Below are 26,455 nucleotides of genomic sequence, written 5' to 3' on the forward strand. Positions count from 1 at the left end.
GATTATCCAGTGACATCATTCCATGCTCAGAACCAATGTCATGACAAATGAGAAGCATCCCAGAACCTCAGCCACAGGGGCGGGGTGGGATGGGGGCTCGTCCAGCCTGTGTGCAGAGGAGAAAGGAGAGGGAGTGCTGTGCACATGACCTCAGCTATGGCCCCGTCTCATGTTATTTTTGTTTTTGAAGGGGATGGTCACTTCAGTTGTGTGTGTTTTAATCACAAAAAGAAAAATGTGTCCCTTACGACAAGCCTCAGATGAGAAGGAAGTAAAAAGTAAACACTACCGGAAATGACAGCATTTGGAGCAAATAATTGTTAGCATTTGGGACATCTCCTCCAACTTGTGATATCTCCCTCAGAACATAAAACATAGTTGGGGACGTCTCAATTTTAGGGGCAGCCAAGGCAGCATTGGGCATGGAGCCTAAGCAGGGAAGCTTTTGGAGAGGTGCTGGAAAACCACAAAGCAGGTTTGCCTTTAAAAAAAAATAATAATTTGGGCTGGAGAGATGGCTCAGCAGTTAAGAGAACTGGCTGCTCTTCCAGAGGACCTGTGTTCAATTCCCAGCACCCACATGGCAGCTCACAACTGTCAGTAACTCCAATTCCAAGGGATCTGTCTCCCTCACACAGACATATGTGCAGGCAAAACACCAATGCACAAATAGAAATAAAAATATATTAAAAAAATTTTTTTTTGAGTCGGAGTCTTAGGTAGGCAGGCTGACTTTTAGTTCACTATGTAATCATGTTTAGCCTTGAACTCTCCAAAACCCTTAGGACTGTTACGGCCATGGGGAGGTCCTGGTGCCCTTGATCTTCCTGCCTCCACCCACCTCCTAAGTGCTAGAATTGCAGGTGTGTGCCACCATGCCTGGCTGCATTTTCAGAGGTTCAGTCCATTATCATCATGGTGCAGCATGGTGGCGTGCAGGCAGATGTGGTGCTGGAGAAGTAGCTGAGTACCCTACATCTTCACTTGCAGGCAACAGGAAGTGAACTGACACACTGGGTGTAGCTTGAGTATATAGGAGACCTCAGAGCCCGCCTCCGCCTCCACAGTGACACGCTTCGTCCGTCAAGGCCACACCACTCCAGTAAAGCCACATCTAATAATGCTACTCCCTTGGGGGCCATTTTCCTTCCAACCACCACCCACACTGTGGGGTCTAGATAAGACTAGGGAGGGCAAACTGTCTGGCTTCATAAACCAGTTGGATGGAAAGCTTTGCATTTACGCAGCGTCACTTTTCTGGTTGCTGTGACCGAGTACCCTGGCAGAAGTGGCTTCTGGGAGACGTCTCCTTTGGTTCACAGTTCTAGTCTATATAGTGGGGTGCAGCGTGGTGGGAGATTGCGGTGCTATTAGTTCAAGTTGTGGTGGATCAGTTAGCTGAGGTGGGAGCAGAGTTAGAGCCGGGTCACATCACCCTCAAAGGCTTGCCCCCAGCGGTCAGTGTCCACCAGGAGCAATACTACCAGCTGGAGACCAAGAGGTTGAACAGGTGAGAGGTGGTAGCAGACAGTTCACATTTTAATCTCATAATGCTCATTTCTGCTTTTTTAAATTTCAAGTCCAGTCTCTCACCACTCAGGGTTCACTGAGAACAAGTTCACTGCCAAAGCCCACCTCTGGAGGTTTGGTGGTCTTTTGGGAAAGTGAAGGTTAATCCTCTTCCATCTTCAGCAATTTCTGTAGTCTCAGGAGAATGTAACACCCCAACAGACCCATCCATGCACCAGGTGGTATGGTCTTGGCTGTCACCATCCAACCATCCATCCATCCATCCATCCATCCATCCATCCATCCATCCATCCTTCCATTCATCTATCCATCATCCATCTATCCATCTCACTATGTAGACCAGGCTGGCCTCAAACTCACAGAGATCCTCCTGCTTCTGCCTCCAAGTCCTGGGATTAACGGTATGCACCACCTGTCCATCTCATGCAATAGTTATTTTTACTAAACATGCTCAGCTTGGGTTGTGCAAACAGGTCCTTAATTGCAATGGTAGCATGAAGGGGTTAAAAATAAGTAGGGGAAATGACTTCATCTGGTTTGTTACTTCTGATGCCCAGCTCTGCAGACATTTAGTGCAGGATACTGTCTTAGGGCTTTGCAGATTTCCAGCCTCCTCATCCCTGCTCATCTGGTCTGGTGCTGGCACACCCATCACTCTGAGCGTCTGCCATCCCAAGCTGGGCAAGCCTGCAGGTTAGCTCAGTGTCTGTAGCCTCCTGCATGCTGCTCTGTGGTTCTTGGGATCAGCAGTGTTTGGGGATAGGTAGGTGGGGTGATTGAGTCAGGACATTTGTTTGTCTACATAAGACTCCTTGGCTGACCATCCCACTTGGCCAGTGACCTGATTTGGCAAGAACTACCCACATAAAATTAAAAAAAAACCCAAAAACTGATATGGTTTATATTTAAGGTGGATGATGTTATGGGAGACATAAATAGTGAAGTGGTTACTATAGTGAAGCAGGTTAATTCCATCATATCACATAGTTACCCAGTTTAAAATTGTTTTTGTGCCAAGAACAGCTTTAAAAAAAAACCTCTTGGCAAGGAGTCACAAGGACAGTACTGCAGTGTCTTCCATGCGCTGAATCTCTAGACTTGCTCAGTCTGTGTATCTGCTCCTGTGACCTCTAACCTACAGGTCCCCATTCCTTCTTGCTCCTTATTTTGTATCTTTTGACTTTAAAGGGCTCCATGTATAAATGGTATCATGTGAAAATTGTCTTTGTGTCTGCTTTATTTCATCAAGTATGATTTCTTTCAGGTTTTATTTGAATTGTGGCAAATGGCAGCATCTCATTCTTCAAGGCTGAATACGAATCTAAAGATATATATGGTTTATCATTAGGCTTAGATGATTTCCATTATTTGGTTGTTGTGAATGATGGTGCAGTGAACACCATCTGCAATGCAGATATGTCTTTTTTTTTTAGAGCTGAGGATTGAACCCAGGGCCTTGAGCTTGCTAGGCAAGCACTCTACCACTGAGCTAAATCCCCAACCCCGAAGGTATGTCTTTATGAAGTGGGAATTTTATTTCCTTGCAGACCATTTGGAGGATGATTTTGTTTTAATCCTCTTTCCTTTTCTTATTAAAGTCAGAATCTCATCGTCTAGCTCTGGCTGGCTTGGAATTCATTGTATAGACCAAACTAGCCCCAGACTTGCAGTGGTCCCCTCCCTCTGGCTCACACAGGATGGGTTTACAGGTATGTGCCACCAAACCCAACTTTGATTCGGAGATTCTGTGGATCAAGTGCCCCATGTTGAAATTTTGGGATCGGAACCATTTGTCATTTTGGAATATGTGCATATGTGTGGATAAACCGAGAGACACCTTGAAGACAGACCTAAATCCAAACACATTTCTTATATGCACACATTGTTAGCACACTGGTGTTTTCTCTGCCAACCATCGTGTGAAGTTCAACATGGAACTTTCCCCTTGTGCTATCATGTCAGTACTATCCAAAGGAGGGAGGTTTAACTGCTTTGTAAAATTTCTTTAGTAACTTCCAGACTGTTCTTCATAAGGGTTGCAACAATCCACATTCCCAACTGTGCGGGAGCCCCCTCCGCCACACCCTCCCTGACATTGGTTATCGTCCGACTTGGTGAGATCAGCTGCCTAGGCGAGTGGGACTTGCATGGCATTTGTGCAAGAATCTGGGTGAAGTACCTTTCTGCGCACCTGCCAGGCATCTTCTTCTTCTGTCTTTGGAGAGCTGTCTGTTCAGATCCCTTGCCTGTTTGTTAGTGAAATTATTTGTTTCTTTTCCGATTGGGTTCTTTATGAATTTTGGGCATTAACACCTTATCAGATAATTGGATCGTGAGTATTTTTTCCCATCCAGCAAGTGACTGTTTCGTTTCTTGTTTCTTTTGCTGTGCAGAAGCTGTTTAATGTGACACGCCTTGTATTTATTGTGGCTTTTGGAGCCTGAGCTTTTGATGCGAGAGGCACAGAAATGTTGCCGGTGCTGATGTCTAGAGGCTTCTCTGAGCTTTCTTCTAGGATTTTTCCGGTCTCAGGCCTCACAGTTAAATCTCTTACCTGTTTTGAGTTAATTTTTGTGCCCAGTGTCAGCTAAGGGTCCAGTGTCATTCTCTGGCCTTGAGGAAATCCCAGTGTCGCTTATGACTCGTTTTCCTATTGTGTCCTCTTGGCCTCCTTGTCAACATTAATTGACCATGTAGATGCTTCTGTCTCCTTCTGCCTTTCCCTTTATCCTTTCTGATAACGGGGAAGGGGGCAGAAAGCTGTTGGTTGGGGAAATTGGACAAGGGAGGAGAGCCATATGTTAGTTTCACCTCACCCTGGTCATCTGGTCTGGTGAGGGGCACAGCTCACCAGTCCGAGCATCTGGCATCCTGAGCTAGGTGAGGCTGCCGCTTAGCCCGATGGCCTGTGGCCTGTAACCTCTCGGGTGTGACCTGACTCCACTGGGTCCCTGATGGGCACTCTCCAGGGACAGATAATGGACCCAGAGAGGATGCTGCTGTCATCTGGGCCCAAACGCCCGCACATAAAAAGGAAGACCCGTGAAAGGCAGAGTGGAGAGACGCCAGCCCACTCTTGTGACTGAACTGATGGATTGTTTGGGCCTAACCCCTCTCCTTTCTCCTTTTTCCTTCCTGGTTGTAGCAGGGATTTATCTCCCTGGTGATAGGTGGGGTGTTTTATCTCTGAGCTACGTTTTCAGCCATTTGATTTTTATTCAGAGATGGTTTGTTTTGAGAAGTTACCCAGCCTGGCCTTTTATCTACTCAGTAGCTCAATGGTCATTGAACTTGTGATCCTCCTGCCTCAGCTTTCTGAGTGGTTGGGAGTACAAGCCTGCACCACTGGGCTTGTCTGGACTGGTCTCTTTCTGTGTGTTTTACACCCCCACCCCAGACCCCCATATACCCACACACACCTCACTCACACACACAATCACACTCATATCCGGAGCTTGTGTTTATGTTAGGTAACTGGCTAGAGAATTTTTTTTGGGGGGGGCATTTGTGTTAGTATATTCATATAGGGAAAGAGGAATGTTCTTTAGCCTCGTTTTGGTGGGGAAGCCTGTGCTGGGGATCCAAGCCTGGACCTTGCAAGCATTTTTTTTTTTTTATAAAAGACTGGGTCTTATTCTGTGTGACTTAGTCTGGTCTCAAACTCATAGCAATGCTCCTGTTTCAGCCTCCCAAAGGCCGTACCACTGTGAAGATTGGCTTTTGTCTACTTGACACAAAATGTAGACACAGCTAAGAAGGAACTACAGTTGAGAAAATACCTCCATAAGATTGGCCTGTAGGCAAGCCTGTGGGTCATATTCCTGATTAGTGATTGATTTGGGAGGGCCCAGCTCATTGTGAGTGGGGCCACAGATGCTACCTGGTGGCGGTGCCCTGGGCATGTGGTCCCAGGGGCATTAAGAAAGCAGGCTGAGCTAGGTGGTGGCGGCGGCGGCGCACACCTTTAATCCCAGCACTTGGGAGGCAGAGGCAGGCGGATCTCTGAGAGTTTGAGGCCAGCCTGGGCTACAGAGTGAGTTCCAGGAAAGGCTCCAAAGCTACACAGAGAAACCCTATCTCAAAAAAACCAACCAACCAAACAAACAAACGAACAAAAGCCAAGAGAGCAAGCCAGTAAAACAGCATTTCTTCATGACTTCTGTTTCAGTTCCTGCCTTGAATATGCTGTCCTGACCTCCCTCTGCGATTGGTGTATGACCTGGGAATTATAAGCCGAAATAAACCATATCTTCCCCAAGCTGCTTTTAGTCATGATGTTTTCTCACTGCAATAGAAATCTTGCCTGAGACAAGCCCCATGTGGTTTTGGTTTGAGACATGATCTTGCTGTATAGCCTGGGTTGGCCTCTGACTCACCTTGGTCTTTTTCCCACCTCAGCTTCCTGAGTGCTGGGATGCCTGCTGTGGGTCGCCATATCGGACTCTCAGACTTGTAGAACTAAGGTAAAGCACACAACCGTAAGTGTGTCACTGGGTGCCTTTTGCCATGTGTGTGTACCCATGTGACTATTACCCAGGTCAGTCCGATCCGTCTTTCCCATTCAGAGTGTACACTCCATCATCTTTATCATTAAAGCTCAGCTCTCCTTCATTTGAACTCCATCTAAATGGAATCACACCACGTGTGTTCTTTGTGTCTTCTGCTCGGTCAGCCATGAGGTTGTGGAGTTAATAGTCTCCTTTGTTCGGTTGTTTGTGACTATACTTCAGATCATCTACACCATGGTTGACGTTCAGTTTCCCAGTTTTGGCTGTTGGGAATCATTTGCTTTGAGAGTCTGCCACATGCCTTTGGTGAGTCCTATCATGAAAGGCTGTTGGATATATTCTTAGGAGCAGGACCGCTGAGTAGGAAGACAGGCCTGGGTTGTTGGGCTTTAATAAAGCTGTCCAAAGTAGTTTGTCCCAGTTTACACTCCCACCAGCTGTGTACGTTGTAGGCTGCCTGTCGCCTCTGCCGTTAGGATAAGCACAGTCACCCTTACACGTTCTCTCTTAGCCTGTCCGTGCTGCTATCACCAAAGTGTCATAGACAGGTGACTTTTATTGCTCACGGCTCTGCAGGCCAAGACCTCTAGGATCAGGGCCCCAGCAGATTAGAGACCTACTTTATGGCTCAGACGTGACTGTCTTTGACTCATTACAGCCTCAGGTGAAGAAAAGGCCAAGAACTCTCTGGAAGGGTTTATACAGTTCTCTTCATGGGGGGGGGGGCATCCTTAGGGTCCTGTCACTGTCTAGAAGTCATATCTCCCATTGGCATTGTGCTGGGGGTGGTTAGGATCGCAAACGTTTGGTGGGCAGTGACACAGACAGTCACGTCTGTCAAAGCGGAGCCAGGGCCTGAGGCCCTCTGCTCTTGATGAGCCCTTTACTGTACCTGCTTCACAGAGGTCGGAACGTCAGTGACTTTGAAATGGCTCTAGAGCACTGGGTCTCAACTTTCCTACTGCTTCGACCCTTTAATACAGTTCCTCATGCTGTGCTGACCACCCCCCCCCCATAAAATGATTTTCGTTGCTCCTTCATAAGTGCAATTCTACTGTTATGAGTCATAATGTACATACCTGTGTTTTCTGATGGTCTCAGGTGACTCACCCCCGTGAAAGGGTAGTCTGCCCGCTAGGGGTTGCGACCCACAGGTTGAGAACAACTGCTGTAGAGTCTGTTTTCTCTTTTTGCCCCCCCCCCCCCAGATTTCTGTCATCCCTTTGCTTTGAGGGCTGCAGGTAGATGGCTGTAGCCGGGTCTTTACCCGCTGGTTTTCTTTTCTCTAAGCTGGCCTCTGGATGTCCCCCAGGGATGTAGACATGCATAACTAAAAGCACTAGTCACAATTTATAGGCACTTCAGTGTGAATTAAACAGGATGCACACTTGCAACTGTCTTCAGTATATAGTCCAAACTTCTTTGCATAAATATATATTGGAGTAATGGTTTTGCATCCACTTGGTGATGACATTGTGGGGGGAGAGAGAGGGACAGGTAGAGGTAGAGGTAGAGGTAGAGGTAGAGGGAGGTAGAGGGAGGAGGGAGGGGGAGAGAGAGAGAGAGAGAGAGAGAGAGAGAGAGAGAGAGAGATATTGATTGATTTTCCTGGTGTACTTTCTACTTCCTGTGTATGCATCAGGATGTGCGCTCTCTGCTGCTGCTCCATTGCTGTGTTCACACTACGAAAGCCATGAACTGTAGGCCCCAAATAAAAGCCCCTTTTCTACAAGCATCTCTGGCTGTTGTGCTTTATCACCATAATAGAAAAGCGACTGATACAGTTACCGTGTTAAGTATTACCATAGTGGGAGCTGATTGGCCACACATGCGAACGTCATAGCACCTGGCCATCGGTTAAAGTTACAGCTCATGTCTGTGTGGCTTCCATTAGTGGGGCACTGAACGGGCAGCAGTACCGTTTTCGACACTAGGAGCCTGCTGGTGTAACTGTTTGTTGGTGGTGTTTTTCTCAAGGGCTCCTGTTCTTCATGTTGTAAGAATGGCGCTGGTTTTAGTCTAAAGCACAGTAATATACTAGAGAGCACCATTGAAATCCCACCCATTGACAGGCGTCACATCCTAATGTTTCCGAAGGCGAACAGGCGCCTCCTGTTGCTGGAGATAATGTTTTTGTTTCATTACATCTCCTCTTCAGCCCCCAGATTTCTAGTTGAAACTCATCTCTGACCTGCTTTCATTTCTCTCCTGTGGTTATTTGAATGCAGATACTTGAGACAGCCTGATACAGACAGGTAAAATTCAAAACACCATTGTGACATTATGGTGCCTCTATGTAGGCAAAGGTCCTTTATCTTAGTGATAACACTGAGTCCTTCACATCTATGCCTATCTGTATCTGTTTATGTTTGAAATGATTCTCTAAGACACACGGTTCCACCAAGTGCCTGAGGAGCTGGAGTCCAGCAGGTCTGGGTTCTGGTCCTGACTGCACCATTGCCTTGTATGACCTTGAACAGGTTTTTCCAGTTAATACTTACCTGATGGGATTCTATGAATACTGAGATCATGTCAGTGTGAAGGCAGTATGACTATTAGTGATAATCATAATTATGATTGCCTGTTTTTTTTTTTTTTTTTTTCCACTCTTTGCTCTTTGGAGGCCTGTCATCCAGCTTTCAAATAAATACACAGAGTCTTATTCTTACTTATGAATGCCCAGCCTTAGCTTGGTTTGTTTTTAGCCAGCTTTTCTTAACTTAAATTATCCCATTTACCTTTTGCCTCTGGGTTTTCACCTTTCTCTACTCTCTATACCTTTCTTTCCTTCTTACTCCGTGGCTGGCTGGGTGGCTGGGTGGCTGGGTGGCTGGCCCCTGGTGTCCTCTTTCCTTCCCCTTTTCTTGCTCCTCCTCCTTCTCTTTTCTTCTGTTTATTCTCTCTGCCTGGCAACTCCACCCATTTCTCTCTCCTACTGAGCTATTGGCTGTTCAGCTCTTTATTAGACCAATCAGGTTTTTTAGACAGGCACAGTAACACAGCTTCACAGGGTTAAACAAATGCAACATAAAAGAATGCAGCGCATCTTTGCATCATTAAACAAGTATTCCACAGCATAAATGAGTGTAACACATCTTCAACTAATATTCCACAACAGTTGTCTGTGTGTGGTCCATGAGAATTTATTTTAAAATGAAATAGAGATGTGAACTTCAGTGATGCTGTTTTGGGGTTCTCCAGGAACACGTGGACTGTTGTAAGAATGGTGAATTTGTTGTATAGTGGTAACATAATGAATGCTTCAGTACTCATTAAATACTGCTTGATGGCAAACAGGGAGCCTGTGGTTGCTAAGTGAGCATGCACACACAACCTGCAAAGCTACTGCATACCAGACAAGTGAATAGCACACTAATTGTTATCCTACTTCGGAGAAAGTCTAGTAGAATCATAGCTTCAGGCACTGGGTAAGACCAAGCCTTTTAAGCTGGCCAAAAAGCAATTACTATTTTTAGTTCAATTTCTGCCCTTTAAAAAAAAAAAGTAGTCTACGTGCCTTGATGCTCCTGGATGGTTTTATGCATTTTAATTAATGTTATCTTACTGCATTTGTGCCCCGAGGCTGATTTAGTGAAAGATGTAATTTCAGTAAGCTGATGAAATTAGATAGGCCTGCCTGGGAAGACTGTTGCTTATGTTTATGGTAGTAAAATATTTTGGTTCCATCTATAATAGGACATTGCTGTGCTGTAAATACACAGCCCGTATGCTAATTATGTTTGCCTTAGAGTGTTGCAGGTGGTCCCAGGCCACTAAGACAGTATTTATTCCAGTCTGGGGCCGGGGGTGACTTTTGCTATTGGTGTCTCCTCATGCAAAGATAGGTAAAAGGCGGAAACCAATCCGTACAGGAGATGTTGCCCCCCTCCCCAGCTTTGTTATTTTGCATCAGACCACACAGAGTCGTGATTGAATTGCTGTGAGAGGTGGGAACACCTAGCAGTCTGCTTTGGGTCTACAAGAATAACTGACTACAGGGCGTGGAAAAGACATTTTAAACCATTTGCCAGAACTGAATGCAGTTAAGTATTGGAGTGAAGTGAGAGCCAGTTCTTGAAGAAAAGAGGTGCCAGGCGTGATGGTAATGCCAGCACTCAGGAGGCCAAGGCGGGCGGGAGGATGACCACAACTTCAGTGTGCATTAGGGCCTACATAGCAAGGCACTGTCTCAAACAGCAAAGGATGGGGAAAAATGATTTACGCGAATCTTGATGTAGGCATAGTCAATAGAGAGAAAACAGTGTTGTTTGTAATGATCAAATGCAGAGTAATTCTCTCTTCGAGGGAATCAAAGATTCACATAAGAGGCCACCCAGCACTGAAGTGTAACAATAATAATAATAATAATAATAATAATAATAATAATAATAATAACAACAACAACATTTCCTGCCTTAAATGTTAACAGTTTTAATAATACCCTCTTCATACTAGAATTCAAGGTTCTGATCCAAAGCATGGGGCAGTAATGGAGAGAATTATCAAGAAAGTAACTGAGCAGGATGTGGTGGTGAAGCAGTTGGGTTTCTGAGGGAGGAGGAGAGTCCAGCCCAGAGCTAATAGCAAATTTTAGGCCAGCCTGGGCTACATAGGGAGATCCTGTTTCAAGAAAACCCCAACCCAACAAAAAAGGACAAACAGCACACTAGAACAGAACAGGGGGAACACAACAAGGCAAAGGAAGGAAAAGGGAGCAAGTGATTTGTTGTTGTTGTTTGTGGGTTTTTTGAGATAGAAACCTGCTGTACAGCTCTGGCTGTCCTGGAACTCACTATGTAGACCAGACTGGCCTTGAACCCAGAGATCCTCCTGCCTCTGCCTCCCCAGTGCTGGGATTAAAGGTGTGCACCACCACCGTCAGGCTGAGAATAAGTGATTTTTAGGAACTTCACACACATTATTTTATGTTAGCAGTCCCACACCTTCAGGTACTATAATATTTTACAATCCTTTTGCCCGGGACTCTGATGACTATATAAAGGTACATTTGTTGTGTCCAGGTCTGCTTATCTCCTGAGGTAGATAACTCCTTGCCCCTCTCCTGCTGTTCCTTCCAATATCTGACCCCCCTCCCCCACCATGATTTCCTGTTTCATATCAGATTTAGGCTCCGAAGCTAGAATGCAATGGCCCCTGTTCCCGATAAAGTTACAGTCTAGTGGCATCAACACATCTTTTTTTTTTTTTAAGATTTATTTATTTATTATACATACAGAGCTCTGTCTGCACATATCCCTGCAGGCCAGAAGTAGGCACCAGATCTCATTACAGGTGGTTGTGAGCCACCATGTGGTTGCTGGGAATTGAATTCAGGACCTCTGGAAGAGCAGTCGGTGCTCTTAACCACTGAGCCATCTCGCCAGCCCACATCTGTAGTTTTTTTTTTTTTTTTTGACTTTTAATATTTATTGAGAAAAATGTAATGGCAATAGCTGAAAATTGTCAAGCTACTAATTAAGAATTGGCTTGTAATATTTATTTATTTGTTATTGATAGGGCTGGAGGTTGGGCCTGGGGCCTCACAGATGTTAGCACCTCTGTTGCTGAGATACAGCCTTGTCTCTGCTTAGGCTTGAGGAACGATCACTGTTTGGACAGGTTGGAGACAATACTTGTCGGCAGGGTTCCCTTGTAAATGAGATGTGTGCAGGGTGACCGTGTGCATAGGCAGCTGGAAGAATGGAGCTGCCACTCAGAGAGTGTAGTACTTAATTTTTGTCAATTTGACACAAGCTAGGCAGATAAACTGAAAGCGTGACTGTTCCATGGTATGGTTAAGGGGAAGGTGTTTTTTTTTTTTTTTTTTAAATCGTAGGTGTGTTGTTTGTTTTTGCTCTTTTGAGGGGCCTGCCACCCCACTCCCCAATAAATACACACACAGAGGCTTATTCTTAATTATGAATGCCCGGCCTTAGTTTGGCTCATGTCTAGTCAGCTTTCCTTAACTTAAATTATCCCGTCTACCTTTTGCCTCTGGGCATTTTTCTTTTCTTTCTTCTGTATATCTTACTTTCACTCTTACTCCGTGGCTGGCTGTGTGGGTGGCTGGCCCCTGATGTACTCCTCCTTCTCTGGCTCCTTCTTCCTTTTCTCCCAGAGTTCTTTCTCCTTTTATTAATTCTCTCTGCCTGCCAGCCCCACCCATCCTGTCTCCTGCCTCACTATTGGCTGCTCAGCGCTTTATTAGACCATCAGGTGTCTTAGACAGGCACGGTAACACAGCTTTACAGAGTTAAACAGATGCAACATAAAGATAACACACCTTAAAATACTATTCTGTGACTTAGGTGTGAGGGAGAGAACTGTCAGAGGCATCTGGAGGAGTCCAGAGCAGAGAGAGAAAGAAGTAGACTGAACATGGCCAGCAGACTGGGCATGACCAGGAGAGAAGCAGGAGTGGAGTGAGAAAGAGAGGTGGGGGCGAGTGAGAGAGGAGGACAGAGTGGACCAAGAGAGTGCATGGCTGAGACGCAGGGTTATAAGGAGAAATGAGTAGCGGGGGAGGACTGGGGTGGAAGAGCTGGAGAGAGGAGCTGAGCATGGACTCCGAAATGTATAACAAGTACTTGGGATACTGAGGGAGCCTGAGGCCAGCATGAGCTCTGGTATGCTAATAGACACTGCAGATAGCCTTTTGTCCCTTCTGCCATTGATAAAGGAAATGACTCCCTTGGTAGAGGGAATTGGCTTCACGAGTTCCTGAGGAATGTTGGGACCACCAGAATTTGGGTGTCTTAGGATTTTTATTGCTGTGAAGAAACACCATGACCATAGCAACTCTTATAAATGAAACATTTAGTTGGGTGGCTTACAGTTTCAGAGGTTTAGTCCATTATCATCATGGCGGGGAAACATGGTGGCATGCATGCAGACATGGTGCTGGAGAGGTAGCTGAGAGTCCTCCATCTTTGATCCACAGTCAACAGGAAGTGGTCTGAGACATTGGGTGTAGCTTGAGCATAGAAGACCTAAAAGCCCACTCCCACAGTGACACAAGTCCATACCTACTGTAATGAAGCTACACCTCCTAATAGTGCCACTCCCTATGAGTTTATGGGGGCCAATTACATTGGGGAAATGACTTTTCCTTTGGATCTGACCCTAGGTCACCTGGGAAGAGGGAACCTTGACTGAGAAAATGCCCCCATCACATTGACCCGTAGGCAAACCTGTGGGGCGTTTTCTTGAATAATGATTGATGTGGGAGGGCACAGTCCACTCTGGATATTGCCACCCAGCTGAGCAAGTCATGGAGAGCAAGCCAGTCATCAGCATTCCCCCATGGCCTCCGCTTCAGTTCCTGGCTTTACTTCCCTCCGTGGTGAACTATAAACTGTAGACTGAAATAAATTCTTTCCTTTCCAAGTTGCCTTTGGGGAGGTGTTTTATTACAAAATAGAAAGCAAACCAGGGACAGTGAGGTAGGAGACTATTTGGTCTGCTTTCTATTGCTATCCTGTAATGTTTGGGCTTGAGTCATTTGTAACAAAAAGAAAAAGGCTGAGTTTGGCTCTTGGTTTGGAGCCTGATAAGTCCAAGATTGTGGAGGCCACATGGACTCTCCATTGGGGAGAGCCTCCTGCCGTTTCCTGTCATGGTGAAAGGTGGGTAGGCAAGCAGGCACATTTGGAAGAGAACATGAGGGACTTAGACCAACCCACTCTTGTGATAACTCATCCAGTCCCACAGGAGGGGGAGCTCACTCACACATGAATCCCTCCTATACCCAATGCCCTCCCATTAGGTCCCACCTCCCACCTTGGCTACACAGAGAGGTGAAACATGAGTTTTGGGAGGACAAAGTGTGTTTTAACACCATAACATCAAGGTTTGAGGACAAAGCATTTGGGGATAGCATAATGCCTGTTAGACATTCTTGGAGAAACAGTGAGCGGCACTAGGTATAGGAGGGATTCTGGGATATGGAAATTACAGTTTCAGCCAGGGATGTAATTTGGAACTCATGAGTGTGTAGAAGTAATTCAAAACCTGCAGACCGGTTGAGATGAGAGCACCCATAGCTAAAGTCTGAGAACTGTGCACAGTGTCGCTCCTGAGTCTAGAGGTGGGAGAGTCTTAGAGGGGACCAGCAGAGAAGGCCTGAGGAGTCAGTGAGGTCAGAAGAAAATGTGAAGAAAGGGGAGCCGTAGATGCCACAGGCAATGTGTTTTAAGGCAGTTGTCCGGAAAGATGGAGGTTCAGAATGGCTACTGGCTTTGGAAATGTGGAGGTCATTGGTGACATTGGCAGTTGGTTTTGTTAGAATGTAGCAGTCAAAGTGACTGCATCGAAATCACTGAGAAGAGAGAAAGTAGAGGCTGGACACTTGGACGGCTCCTGATTTTCTTTAGTTTCTTGACTTGCTTCCTCAGGGCGTGATCCCATGTCCATACCTGAGATGCTGGGTAGAGGATGCTGGGATAGGAGAGACCTCAGGGAAGACACTGTAACTTTGGAATGGAGTGCATAGGCCTTCCAGGTCCTTTGCCCCTGATACTGGGTTTTTGGACTTGTGGTCTTCCCAGTGCTAATAACTTCTGGCCAAAGTCTGTTATGCCTGCCTGTCTCCTAAGAAGGTTTCTGTGGCTTTTCTCTTAAGAGGATATTATACTGGACTCCTGAGGGGTGAGTGAAAGAGCAGTCAGAATCAGAAGGGAAGAATTGTGTGGCCTGAAGGGAAATGTATCTGGTAGTCACTTGCAAATGAAAAAAGAGCATGGAGGAACTGTACATACTTAGCTTCCAGGATAATCTATACCCCTAATTTTTCATTTTTTCCTCCTTCATGTATTTTAAAACCAGGAGTTAGAGTAAATTGACCAACTCACCCTGACCTCCTCTCAGTGATACAGTTTTCTAAGGTAAGAGCAAAGATCCCCAGAGGTGGTGCTGAATGGCCCATGAGTTTAGACTTCCTCCTCTTAATGACTCCATCAACAGATTCTTGGGAAACTCTTCACCACTAGAGCTGAATATGAGTGACTATTAGGTTTGCTTTTATTGCCAACTTGACACAGCCTAGAGTCATCTGAGAAGTCTCAATTGAGGATTTGTCTAGATAAGATTGGCCTGTAGGCATGTCTGTGGGACACTGTCTTGGTTGTTAATCTATGTGGGGAGGCCCAGCCCACCGTGGGTGGCACCATTCCTAGGCCTGTGGTCTGTCCTGGATTGTGTAAGAAAAGCTAGCTAAGTGTGGTCCTGTGAGCAAGCAGTGTTCCTCCATGGTTTCTGCTTTGGTTCCTACTTCAGTCCCTGTCCTGACTTCCTTCAACCATGGACTGTACTGTGTAAGCTGAAACAATCCCCTTCCTCCCTGACGTTGCTATTGGTCAGAGTGTTTTGTCACAGCCAGGGAGATGAAACTTAGAGCAGTTATGTTGAAGGAGACCTGTATTGTTCCATAGTCAGGATGATAACAGATGTTATTTCTACACAGCTGTTAGTGGGTCTGGAAGAAAAATAAACATGGCCAATGGAATTAGCTGGTGATGCTCCTGTGCTTTTGGTGAGGGTAGCGAGTTGAGAGAACACCTGTTCACTGAGAATTTATCTGACCGATTACATGTGAGGTGAGAGGATCTTGGCTTTCAGGGGTTGATTCTCCTCTTCCGGGTTCAGAGTGGCGAGAACAGCAAGGGAACAGAGTGTGCTTAGAACTTTTGGTCGCTGGGGGAGCATCCCATCAAGGATGCTCAGGGGAGTAGGAGGCCTGGGCAGATCTGTCTGTTCACTGGGGGTTAGGGGAAAAGGTTTGAGTAGGTTTCACTCCCCCCTAAAGGCTGAAGCAGAGACTCAAGCATGTCCTAGACCCTCCAGCTACAGTTGTGTAAAAGCCTGGATCTTGTAGCAGACAATGAGGTGGTGGGGCATCCATTTGCAGCTGTGCACCATGGGAATTCCTCCCTCCAAAGACAAGGGATCCCTCAGTTTTCTTCCTTCTGAGAGGTATTTCATACCTCCCCCTCTTTGTCTTGGCTGAGGTTGGTCTCTTAAATTCAACATGGAAATTGTAGGTGTGAGTGAGAAAGAGGCCCAGGGTGGGAATTGTTTCTGATAAATGGTGTCATTGTGCTTTGTGTGTCTTCCTTGGGGCTTTAAAAGATTGCTGTTATGAACACAGCTCTCTCCTGCTCCTGCACGCTTACAGAACCTAGCTTTCTTAACCCTTGCCATTCTTTGCTATGCCATTATATGACTCTTGCAGTATTAAAAAACAAAAAAACAAAAAAAACAAACAAGTTTTACTATGTAGCTCTGGCTGACCTGGAACTCGCTATGTAGATCAAACTGGCCCCGAACTCACAGAGATCTGCCTGTCCCTGCCTTCTTAGTGCTGGGGCTAAAGGCAGGTGCCACATTACCATCTCTTATGGGGAATTTCATTGTAATAATGTTTTTTTCTTGAGACAGGGCTTCAGGTGGGCTTGAATTTATTGTGCATGACCCAGGCTTGCTTTGAAATCTTGGCCATCCTGCCTCAGCCTCCCAAGTGCTGGGATTACAGACATGAGCCACCATGCCTGACTTGGAAATTTTAAATAAAGCCAGCTGTGTTAAATATTCATGAACTCAATTTTTACTTGTTTAAACTCTTTGGAGATTTATCTTCAGAGAATGTTAATATGGCATTTATTCTGCATTACATTTCTCGCACCAACGTTTAATTGATACCATATTTCATGAAGATTATTGCAGGTTATTGCAGTTGTGTTTGGAGCTGTGGTTTTGTGCTGTAATCCGGAGGTACAGGGTCCTCGATCTGTTCTCATTTTAACTGTGTGTGCTTTGAGCTGAGAGGTTCAAGAAGGACTGTTAACTACTTAGTGGCCATGGTGGATAGAAGGGTATCTTGGTAGAGTAGGTCTGGAGATACTGTGTCTATGGACGTTGCCGTGTGAACTGGTTTCTTAATGATATATGTAAGTTGAATCTGTGTTCCTTTTCAGCTAGTATGTAAATAGGTGAACATACATGACACCTCCAGAAGGCTGTACCCCCAGAGGAAGAAGAAGGGTCTTCTCATCAATCACAGCCCTTAATACTTGTCTCGTGAATGAAAACTGGGAAAGGAGGTAGAAGGAGGGAGCAGTTGTAGGAGGGTAGAAGGGATCAGTAAAAGCTGAAGAAGCTAGAAGGTAACAAAGCAAGGCAGAGGCCTTGGTGTTTTACTGGCTTTAACTTGGGCAGCAGAAAGTTCTGGAAGGAACCTTAGACTAGGAATTAACACACTTGGCTCCTTGCCACTTCCCGAGAATGTGACTTTGGGTGACTCAGTGAACTGAGTTGTTTTCTTGTCTGTCCTGCCTTTCCCCCAGGCGTATTGTGAAGTTCCGGAAGACGGTGGAGAAGAATGTGTAGCAAATTGTGAAGGGTCTCACTCTGTAGCCCTGGCTGGCCTGGCACCCACTATGTAGAGCAGGCTGACCTTGGATTTAGAGAGATCCACTTGCCTTCCCCCTCCAGGTGCTGTGATTAACTGCGAATTTTACTGTGCCCGGCCGGAAAACCCGTTTAAGACAGTAAAGATTTTGTAGCGAAGGCCCCTGGCCTCACTGATGGGCTGCGTGGCTCTCTCTGTCTTCTTGGCTTTTGCAGCTAGACTAACTGCCAGTGGTGTCAGTCAGTGTTTGGCTGTGCTCACAGGGCAGAGCCCATGCTTGTGTCCCAGGCATCTCCTACTGCCTGGAAAGACTCAGTTCAGTATCTGCTGGACTTTAACCTAGGGCAGGGAAGTCTTCTAGAGGATGGCATCTGTGTGTCTGCATTGACTCCTCGATTTCATAGTTGGGGGCCTCCATAGGAGGTGAGCCCCTTTCATGGGACCCTGGTCCTATTGATTGGCATGTGTGCATTTGGGGGTACAGGGGAAGGAGGCACAGTTAGCTCCTTCAAGACACCTTGAGTAGCCCAAAGAGTTACCTTAGAGTTTTAGGGAACTGACCCAGGCCAAACCAGGATTTGTGCCTGTGACATGGAAAAGAATTCCAGAACTAACTAGTTTATGAAGCAGAGTTGGCGATTTTATTAAAGATAGTGCCCAAGGATTAGGAGAAAAAAGATCAGAAGGCAAGAGCCATGCAGACCCAGGAACATGGGTCTGGGCTTCTCAAAGGCCCGTGACAGCGCATTCACTTTTATTTTATTTGCAATAGTTAAAGAGATTATTTTGGTGGCATTTACAGTTACTGTCTTTCAGTGGGTGGTTCTGAGGTTAGTATCTGATGGGATTATTTTTTGACCTTTGGGCTCTGCCTGGAAAGGTGATAACCCTCTTTGTGTTGTAGCTGGGTTTATCCCCTGAGGGTTCTGCTTTCCATTTGTTGAATGCTGTTAACTGCTAACTGAGAAAGTTAAAGGCTAGTCCACAGGGAATCAGGAAGGTGGGATATCTTAACCGAAAGCAGTTTTGAGATTCTTATGTAATGTCTGAGGAAAGAAATGAGGCCCCATACAAGGTCTTAACACTACACATTCGGGCTGTAGGCCTAGATCCATGGTTAACATAAAATCCATAAGAAAGGAGTGTTAACCTCTGTGGCAGCCTTGATAGCAGATGCTGTTAACTGTGCTGGAATTCTTGCCGCTCATCTGGCAAGAGGCTTTTCTCTGATGATGAAGGGCTCCTCTCTCCTCCCGTGCCCTTATAATTTCCCTGTTACCATCCTGCCTCAGACAGAGCCAGAACCAGGATAGAAATCGGCCCCAGAGCATCCGTCTTGTATCTGTACCATTTGTTCAGGCTTTCACAGCTACTTACTGTGAGTGTGTGAGAGAGTTGGTAGGGTAGGGTGGGGCAGGGGTAAGGGAGGGAGTGTGTGTGTGTGTGTGTGTGTGTGTGTGTGTGTGTCTGTGTCTGTCTGTCTGTCTGTCTGTCTATTATTTCCATTCTATTGCATGCGTGCAGTGTAATTGACAGGGAGAAGTTAGATTGTTTTCCCTGTTCTTTTAGTTTTTGCCAATTCAGAATGTTCTAGGAATGAGCCTCCATGAGTTAAGGTCGCTCATCACACTTCCCATTTCTTTGACTTATTTTTTCTTAGGACTAAATTAAAAATTTAATCCTAAACTCTGGGCCAGTATGGATAGTCTACAAAAAGTCTGAATTCAGGCTGAAGCTAAACCCCAACTTTGGATTCATTTGGTTTATGGCTCAGGATTCCACTGGCATTTTTTTGTAGTTATAGTAAGAGAGATGTTTCGTGGCATCTCAGCAGGGACTTTTTATATATTACTTTTCGATTCTGCTTTTGTGTTTTGACCTTCGGGCTCTGCCTGGAAAATGATGCTTTTTTTTTTTCTGGGTTGTTAGCGGAGTTCACCCCGAGGGCTCTTTTTCGATTTGTTTAATGCTGTTGGCTGCTAACGTGTGCATCCTCCGCAGCAGAGGGCTGTGGACAGAAGGTTACGAAGAGAGAGACATCAGCTTGCAATTTCACAGAGAAAACAATTGTCTTTATTTGGTTCGGATCTCCTTTTGGACTCCTTATGCTTTCTTGATTGGTGTGACTCTCCCCATACATTGTGTTTTGTCTTTCTTTTATCACCGAACCATTTATATCTCAGTACGAGCCAGGGAACCAGAATCTCCTGAATATTCTATATGGAATTTTGTATTTACGGTATGAACCCTTTTGTCTGGGCTTGTCAGGGCAAGCAGCTGATCACTTATTTAAAGTGGAGAAATGTAAAAGAAGTCATGAGATGGCTCAGCTGTGAAGAGCACTTGCTGCTCTTGCTGAGAACTCTGAAACTCCATCTTAACTCCACTCCCAGGGGCCTGACGCCCTCTTCTGGCCTCTGATGACACTTCACGCATGTGGTGCACATAAATACATGCAGACAAACACACACAAACAAGACCTATTTTTTAAAATGTTGCATTCATATCTGTTTGGCACATTTCTGGATTAGGGCCCAGTCTAAGAGGTTTCTTTGTTGATTTTTGCACACATACAATAATGATAACAAAGTGAAGTCTGCCCACTTTCAGTTTTTGGTTGTTTCAAAGTACTGTGAGAACGTTAGTAATCCCGCTCCTTGGGAAGCTTGCAGAGGAATTTAAGTTTCAGGCTAGGCTGGGCTACACAGCCAGTTTAAGGACCCTGTCTCTAAACAGATAGATAGACAGATAAAGGAATAAATAAATACATAAATAAAGGCTGGTGATGTAGGTCAGTGGTAGAATACCCATCTTGTATGCACAAAGTTCAGGTTCAGCTCCTAGAACTGTAGAAAAAGAGCCCTAAAGTACTTGTGAAATACCTTGATGGCAAAATCCTAGGTTTTCCTTTCGCCTTTCAGTTCTTTCCATCTCTGCCTCACACTGAATATAATGGCAATTATTTCCATGGCTCAGTTTTATTGAATTATTCTAAATCATTCAAGTGTTCCAGTTTTGTTCCCATAGAAACATTAATTTTCCTGAACTAACATTTTATGTCTCCATATAAAATGTGCTGTGTTGATATACAATTAAATTATAAGGACAAGAGACGCACATACTTTAGAAATAAACACATCTCACCCCAGGGAACCAGCCAGCCTGATGGCTGGGGGCCCATTTCTTTTTCCTAACCTGTGTGTAGATCTTTCTGATTTCCAGTCTGTCATGAACTTGATACTTTTATAAGAAAAAAACAAATAAAAGGCACATAAAAATACAATCCCAATCTTAAAGTTAATTTTAGAGACAACAAATAAAATTGTTTCAGGAAATATAGTTAGAAGCAGCATAATATAGTGCAAAAACATAAAATTTGTTCATGTTCATTAAAAGTGTGCAGTCATAAAATCACTATTGTGCTTGTTAATTTTTTAATTTCCATTGTAACTAGACAGAATGTTGGATTGAAAACTGATTATCCCAGTTGAATGCATCTTTGAACACATGCCATTCTGCCAATGACGTTTCTTCTTGCAGATCCGTCTACTTCTTGCTCATGAAGCCTGTCTGCTGGAGGCTGGGGTAGTTGATAGCTCATCTCAGGGCTGAGTGTAGTGTCTACATAGGCCATAGCAGAAAACGTACAAAGAGATACCGAGGACAGTAAAAAGGACATCTTGTGCAGTCAGACGTGACACTTTAGAGCAGTTCCAGCTCAGAATATCCACTTAGAGTTTTTCTCCAGCACAAAGTGCTAAAAACAATAGATTCCAGTCCGTCTCCAAACCCCCTCGGTAGCCAGTTTCAGTAATTATCTGATGCAATTATGGTTTAGAGGATCTTTCTTCTAAAAAAGGGTTCCCAGTTTTAGTATTTTTAAGTCACACTTGACAAGCTAACTTTTAATCTCTTATCACTACAATTGACAAACCAGCCCTAGATTCACTGTGGTCACGTGGCTTTTCAGAGCATGACTAGGTGGTGATTGGTCTGATGGGTACCCAGTTGCAAGGTCAGAGGTGAGGGATTGCTGTTCAGGGACTAGAGTGATGTTGCTGCCTGATAGTGATGTAAACTTTAAAAGAAAACTTTTTTAATTTTTATTTTATGTGCATTGTGTTTTGCCTGCATGTGCATCTATGTGAGGGCATCAGATCATCTGGGACTGGAGTTGCAGACAGTTATGAGCTGCCGTGTGGGTGCTTGGAATTGAACCTAGGTCTTCCAGAAGGACATCCAGTGCTCCTAACCACTGAGCCATCTCTCCAGCCTCAGGCTGTGCACACTTTTAAATGTCCAGTCTCCATATATGTGCTGGCAACAGTTTGCACGCAGACTGGCTCCCGTCTGCAGCCCACACTTAGGATAGCCCTGTGCTCAGCTAGAGTCTATTAGTTGTTCACACATTGGTCATTGTTTCTAGCAAGTAGAGTGTACTGGCTAATCCTGCAGTGTGGTTAGGCTGAGGCTGGCTCAGAGAGCCTCTCTTTTGAGGAAAGTGTTTGCCTCCCCAGAAGGTCCACACCTTTCATGAGATTCTCTGACTTAACAAAGATTAGGATCCTCACTACCAGGCATGTTTGTATTGTATACCGTTCCATTCCAAGGTTGTGTGAATATGGAACATGCTTTCCTCCATCTCCATTGTCCACGGGGTTTTAGAGATAGCTGCCATCTGGGATGTGGCCACATCATTGGAGACATTCAGAGAGCCACATTTTTTTTTTCACATTTCTTAAAGTCTCTCTTATCTCTGTTTCGGTCTCTCTCCCTCCCTCTCTCGCTCTTTCGCTGTCTGCTAAGGAACTGACACAGCTTGGAACTCTGCAGTGTATTCCCTGGTCAGTAGGAATCTGTCTGTGTATCTCCTGGGAGGTTTCAGCATTTGGTTCCTTCTTCCTGTCTCCCTTGGATTCCACTGTTGCCAGCTAAACATACTCTGAAAAAGAAAAGAAAAGAAACAATTGAGGGTTCTTAGTTTCTCATTTTAAACTAACACCTACTCTTTAATAAAAATAAATTAGACCCAATCTTTTAACCAGGAGTTAAAAAATAGCCCTATGCTCCAGGACTATTTGGGTTAGTTTGTCTTGCTCTATTAGTTTATAGTTTAGACCTAAGCACTTAACTTCTTAGAGCTGGCCAAATGCAATTTTAGCTACAGTTGAAATTGTTGCTCACGACAAGTTAGTAGAATGTCTAACGATTTGAGAAAAGGATGGAATGTCCTTGGAGTGGTAATAACCAAGGTTTTGAAAGAGACCGTAAATTGAGGCAGCAGAGCTAAGTGAAGATGTACTGATGACGACTGTAGATTTCTCTCTCTGAAAAGGAGCAGCAGTGTGTTAATTTTAGAAGCATTTCCTTCCTTAAGGTTACACCTTGCAATTTGAAGATTTTCAATATGTATCCTAAAATGAGCTCGCTTGATAGTCAAAAAGTGTCATTGAGAAAATGACAACTTGGCATCTTTTGCCAGGCTGCCTTTTTTTCCTCCATCAGGTGTAAGAAAAGGCAATGGGAAATCTCCAGCACAGCTGGGGGAGTGATGTGTCTGCAGTGCCCTCCCTCCCTCACCCCTCCTCCCTCAGCTCTCCCTCCCTCAGCTCTCCCTCCCTCAGCTCTCCCTCCCTCAGTACTTACCCCTATCTGGAGGTCTTTGATCCCATCAAGGATGCAGGCCTGGCATCCATCCCTTGGACTCATGGTCCCAGCAGCCTGGGCATTCCTTTGCACTCTGGGTTTAGGCTTCCCTTTTCAAATGAATTTGCATTTCCACACATTGTTTTCTTCCCTGGGGGGGGGGGGGGGGGGGGGGGGGGGGGTGGGCTCTTGCCCTCAGGCACCTCTCTATGGACTCAGTGCAGGGCAGGGGCTTGTGTTTCTATTCCATCTTTGCTGCCACCTCCTCTGCTCCTGCTCCTCCCCTTCCTCCTCCTCTTCTTCCTCCCCTTCCTCCTCCTGCTCCTCCTCCTCCATGTTGGGCTTTGGCTCCGAAGTTATCATTGCTTGAGCTCTTTTTATGGATAAACTGAGCATATATGTATGTGTGTATATGTATAAGTATAAATCTCTATATATACTTACATGTATTCATATATACTTATACACACATATATATGTATCTATATAAATCTTTGTGTATATATCAGTCTTTCCTCTCACTTGTTGCTCTTTTTCATGGTAGGCCTGCACAGGAGTGGGGAGTAATACTTACGCTGGAGATTGGATGTTATCCGCCTCAGGAATTCCTTTGTCAAACACGTTCGTTCATGTGGTGGTCTGAAGGAGAATGTTTGAAGGCTTGGCTCCCTCTGTCTCTCTGTCTCTGTCTCTGTCTCTGTCTCTCCTCTGCCTGTGGATCAGGCTTGTATGGAAAGGGTGGGCAACAGTGGGAGAAGACATTCTGGGTGGAGGGCACAGGAATGTTGAAGTCTTTGAAGTGGTCCAGGCTGGCTTAGGGCCTATAGTGTAGAAGGGTGAGGGATGCTGGAGGAAGTAATGGAGCAGCAGTCAGGATGCCAGGCCATGATCAGGATGTTGGGCTGTATTTTAAATGTAATAGAAAACTATTAAAATGTTTGAAGTAGGAAAGACATGGATAGATTTATATTTTATAAGGCTCACTCTGGGTCTCGGTAGATAGAGGCCCTCAGGAAACCTTTCAAAATGGTGCTCAATTCAAATTGTTAAACCTTTTTAAAAGCGGGGTGGTTTTTTTTTTTTTTTTTTTTTTTTTGGTAGCGTGTATTAATTATCCACATTAGTGGGTTTCTTTATGATATTTCTATACATCTGTACTGTGTTAGTTACTATTCTGTTTCTGTGAAGAGATAATATGACCAAGGAGCTTATAACAAAAACCATTGAAATGGGGACTGGACCTGCTTAGAATTTCAGAAGGCGAGCCCACGATCCTGGTGGGATGCATGGTGACAGGCAGGTGGGTGGTTAGGCGGGAATGATGCTGAGCAGGGGCAGAGAACTTACATCCTGATCAGCAGGCTGGAGGCAGAGAGAAAGGGAGGAGGTGGAGGTGGGTGGGACTGGTTTGGGCTTTTGAACCCTCAACCTCAAAGCCCACCCCCAATGACACACCTTCTCCAACAAGGCACTCTTAATTCTAAAGGGTCCACCAACCGAGACCAGACATTTAAATATCTGAGCCTATGGGGGCATTCTCATTAAAACTACCACAAATAAAGTCCCGTTACTCTCCCCTACCCCCTTCCCACTCCCGTTGACCTTGTCTCTCAGCTGCCCCCTCTCTACTGTCATGTCCATTATTATTTTTTTCTTTTATTGAACACAGATTCCCCCCCCCCACACACACACATAATATATCCCATTATGGTTTCCCCTCCATCTACTCCTCCCAGTTCCTCCCCACTGTCCCTCCCATCCAGATCCCCTTTCTGCCTCTCATTAGAAAACAGGCCTTTAAGGGATGGATAATAATTAAATAAATAAGATAAAACAAAAAGCAACACATCGGAATAGGACAGAACAAACGAACAGAAAGGAGGAAAAGAGCCCAAGAGAAGGCACAGGAAACAAAGACCCACTCCATTTGCACATGCAGGAATTCCATAAAAACCCTAAACCGGAAGCCATAATGTATGTGCAAAGGACCTGTAGGGTAAAAAGAGAAGAAGAAAATAAAGGAAAGGGGAAAAAGGAGAAGCCTTGGTATGACATTATGGGACAAGGATCCTCCAGAGATGCTATTACCTTTGGTTTTGGTTGACCATCTACTGTTGGGCATGTGGTCTACGCTTAAGAATAGTTTGTGTTGACGGTGAGACTCCCTTGGAGGAAATTAAATTTTCATTTGTAAGTGGTTATCAGTTGGAGATTTCTTCTGGGTTAAAGATTGGGACCTTAAAGAAGTGTCCACTATTTCTTTCCTCTCTAGGACCCCATCGGGTGCAGACCTGTGCAGGCTGCCTCAGTCTCAGTGAGTTCAGGTGTTGATTTTTGTTTAATTTAGAGGGCCTTGTTTTCTTGGTGTCCTCCATCATCTCTGCTCTTACATTCTTTTTACCTCCTCTTCCTCATGGTTTCCTGAGGGGGAGGTATTTGATGGAGACATCCCTTTTAGGGGCTGAGTGTTCCAAGTTCTCTCACTTTCTGCATTATGTCTGGCTGTGGGTCTCTGTATGGGTTCCCATCTGCTGTAGGAGGAAGCTTTTCTGATGATGGCTGAGCAAGGCGCTGATCTCCGAGTATAGCAAAATATCATTGGGAGTCATTTTATTGTTATTTTTTGTTTGTTTGCTTTTGTTTTTTAGAACAGTGGTATTTGGTTTTATCCTAGGTCCCAGAGCTATCTTGTCTCTGGTTCTTGATCACCTAAGCAGTGTTAGATATGGGTTCCATTTCGTGGAGTGGCCTTAAGTCAGATATTGGTTGGTCACTCACTATTACAAGCTTTGTTCCACCTCTGAACTAGCATATCCTGCAGGCAGGACACCACTGTAGATCAAAGGGTTTGCAGCTGGTGTGGTGTTCACACTTCTCCTTTGGTAGTGTACCGAGTACCTTCTGTACCAAAGATGCTAGCGCATAGGTGTGAAGGCTCTGTGGAGGCACCAGCTCGACTTCTCCATCTTCAGTGAGTTGTGTAGGGTGCCGTCTTCAGCGATGGGGCCGTGCTGAGGATTGTAAGATGAAATCTCAAAGTAGTTTTGATTTGCATTCCCCCGACACCCCCATGTCATGTCTGTTAGTTTGAACTGTCAATTTGACACAGTGTGGGGTCACCTGGGAAGAAAGTCCCCATGAAGGGTGGTCTGGATCATGTTGACCTGTAGGCATGTGTGTGGGGAATTGTCTGGTTTATGTTAGCCGATCTGGAAAGACCCAGGGTGAGAATGAGTGGGACCCTCCCCCGGGTTTGGATACTGAGTCGTAGGAGAGAGAGTGTTGAGCAGTTGGCATATATGCATTGAGTTCTTCTTGCTCTTGACAGTGAACGTGGTCAGCTACTTCTGGGTTCCGCTTGAATTCC

General features: G+C 45.2%; 1 protein-coding gene across 8 annotated transcripts in view; it reads left to right on the forward strand.

The window, feature by feature from the left end:
• Apbb2 (amyloid beta precursor protein binding family B member 2) overlaps positions 1-26,455 on the forward strand; it is a 331,671-nt gene that overhangs the window by 27,395 nt on the left and 277,821 nt on the right. The window contains exon 2 of one of the 8 annotated variants that reach the window (XM_036201547.1): positions 5,929-5,993. The exons of the other annotated variants lie outside the window; for them this stretch is intronic. The gene's annotated coding sequence lies outside the window, so the exon portion shown is untranslated. The remainder of the gene's footprint in view (positions 1-5,928; positions 5,994-26,455) is intronic. 8 annotated transcript variants of the gene reach the window in all.

Source organism: Onychomys torridus, chromosome 10 (assembly GCF_903995425.1).
Source record: "Onychomys torridus chromosome 10, mOncTor1.1, whole genome shotgun sequence".
NCBI classification, from domain to species: Eukaryota; Metazoa; Chordata; class Mammalia; order Rodentia; family Cricetidae; genus Onychomys; species Onychomys torridus.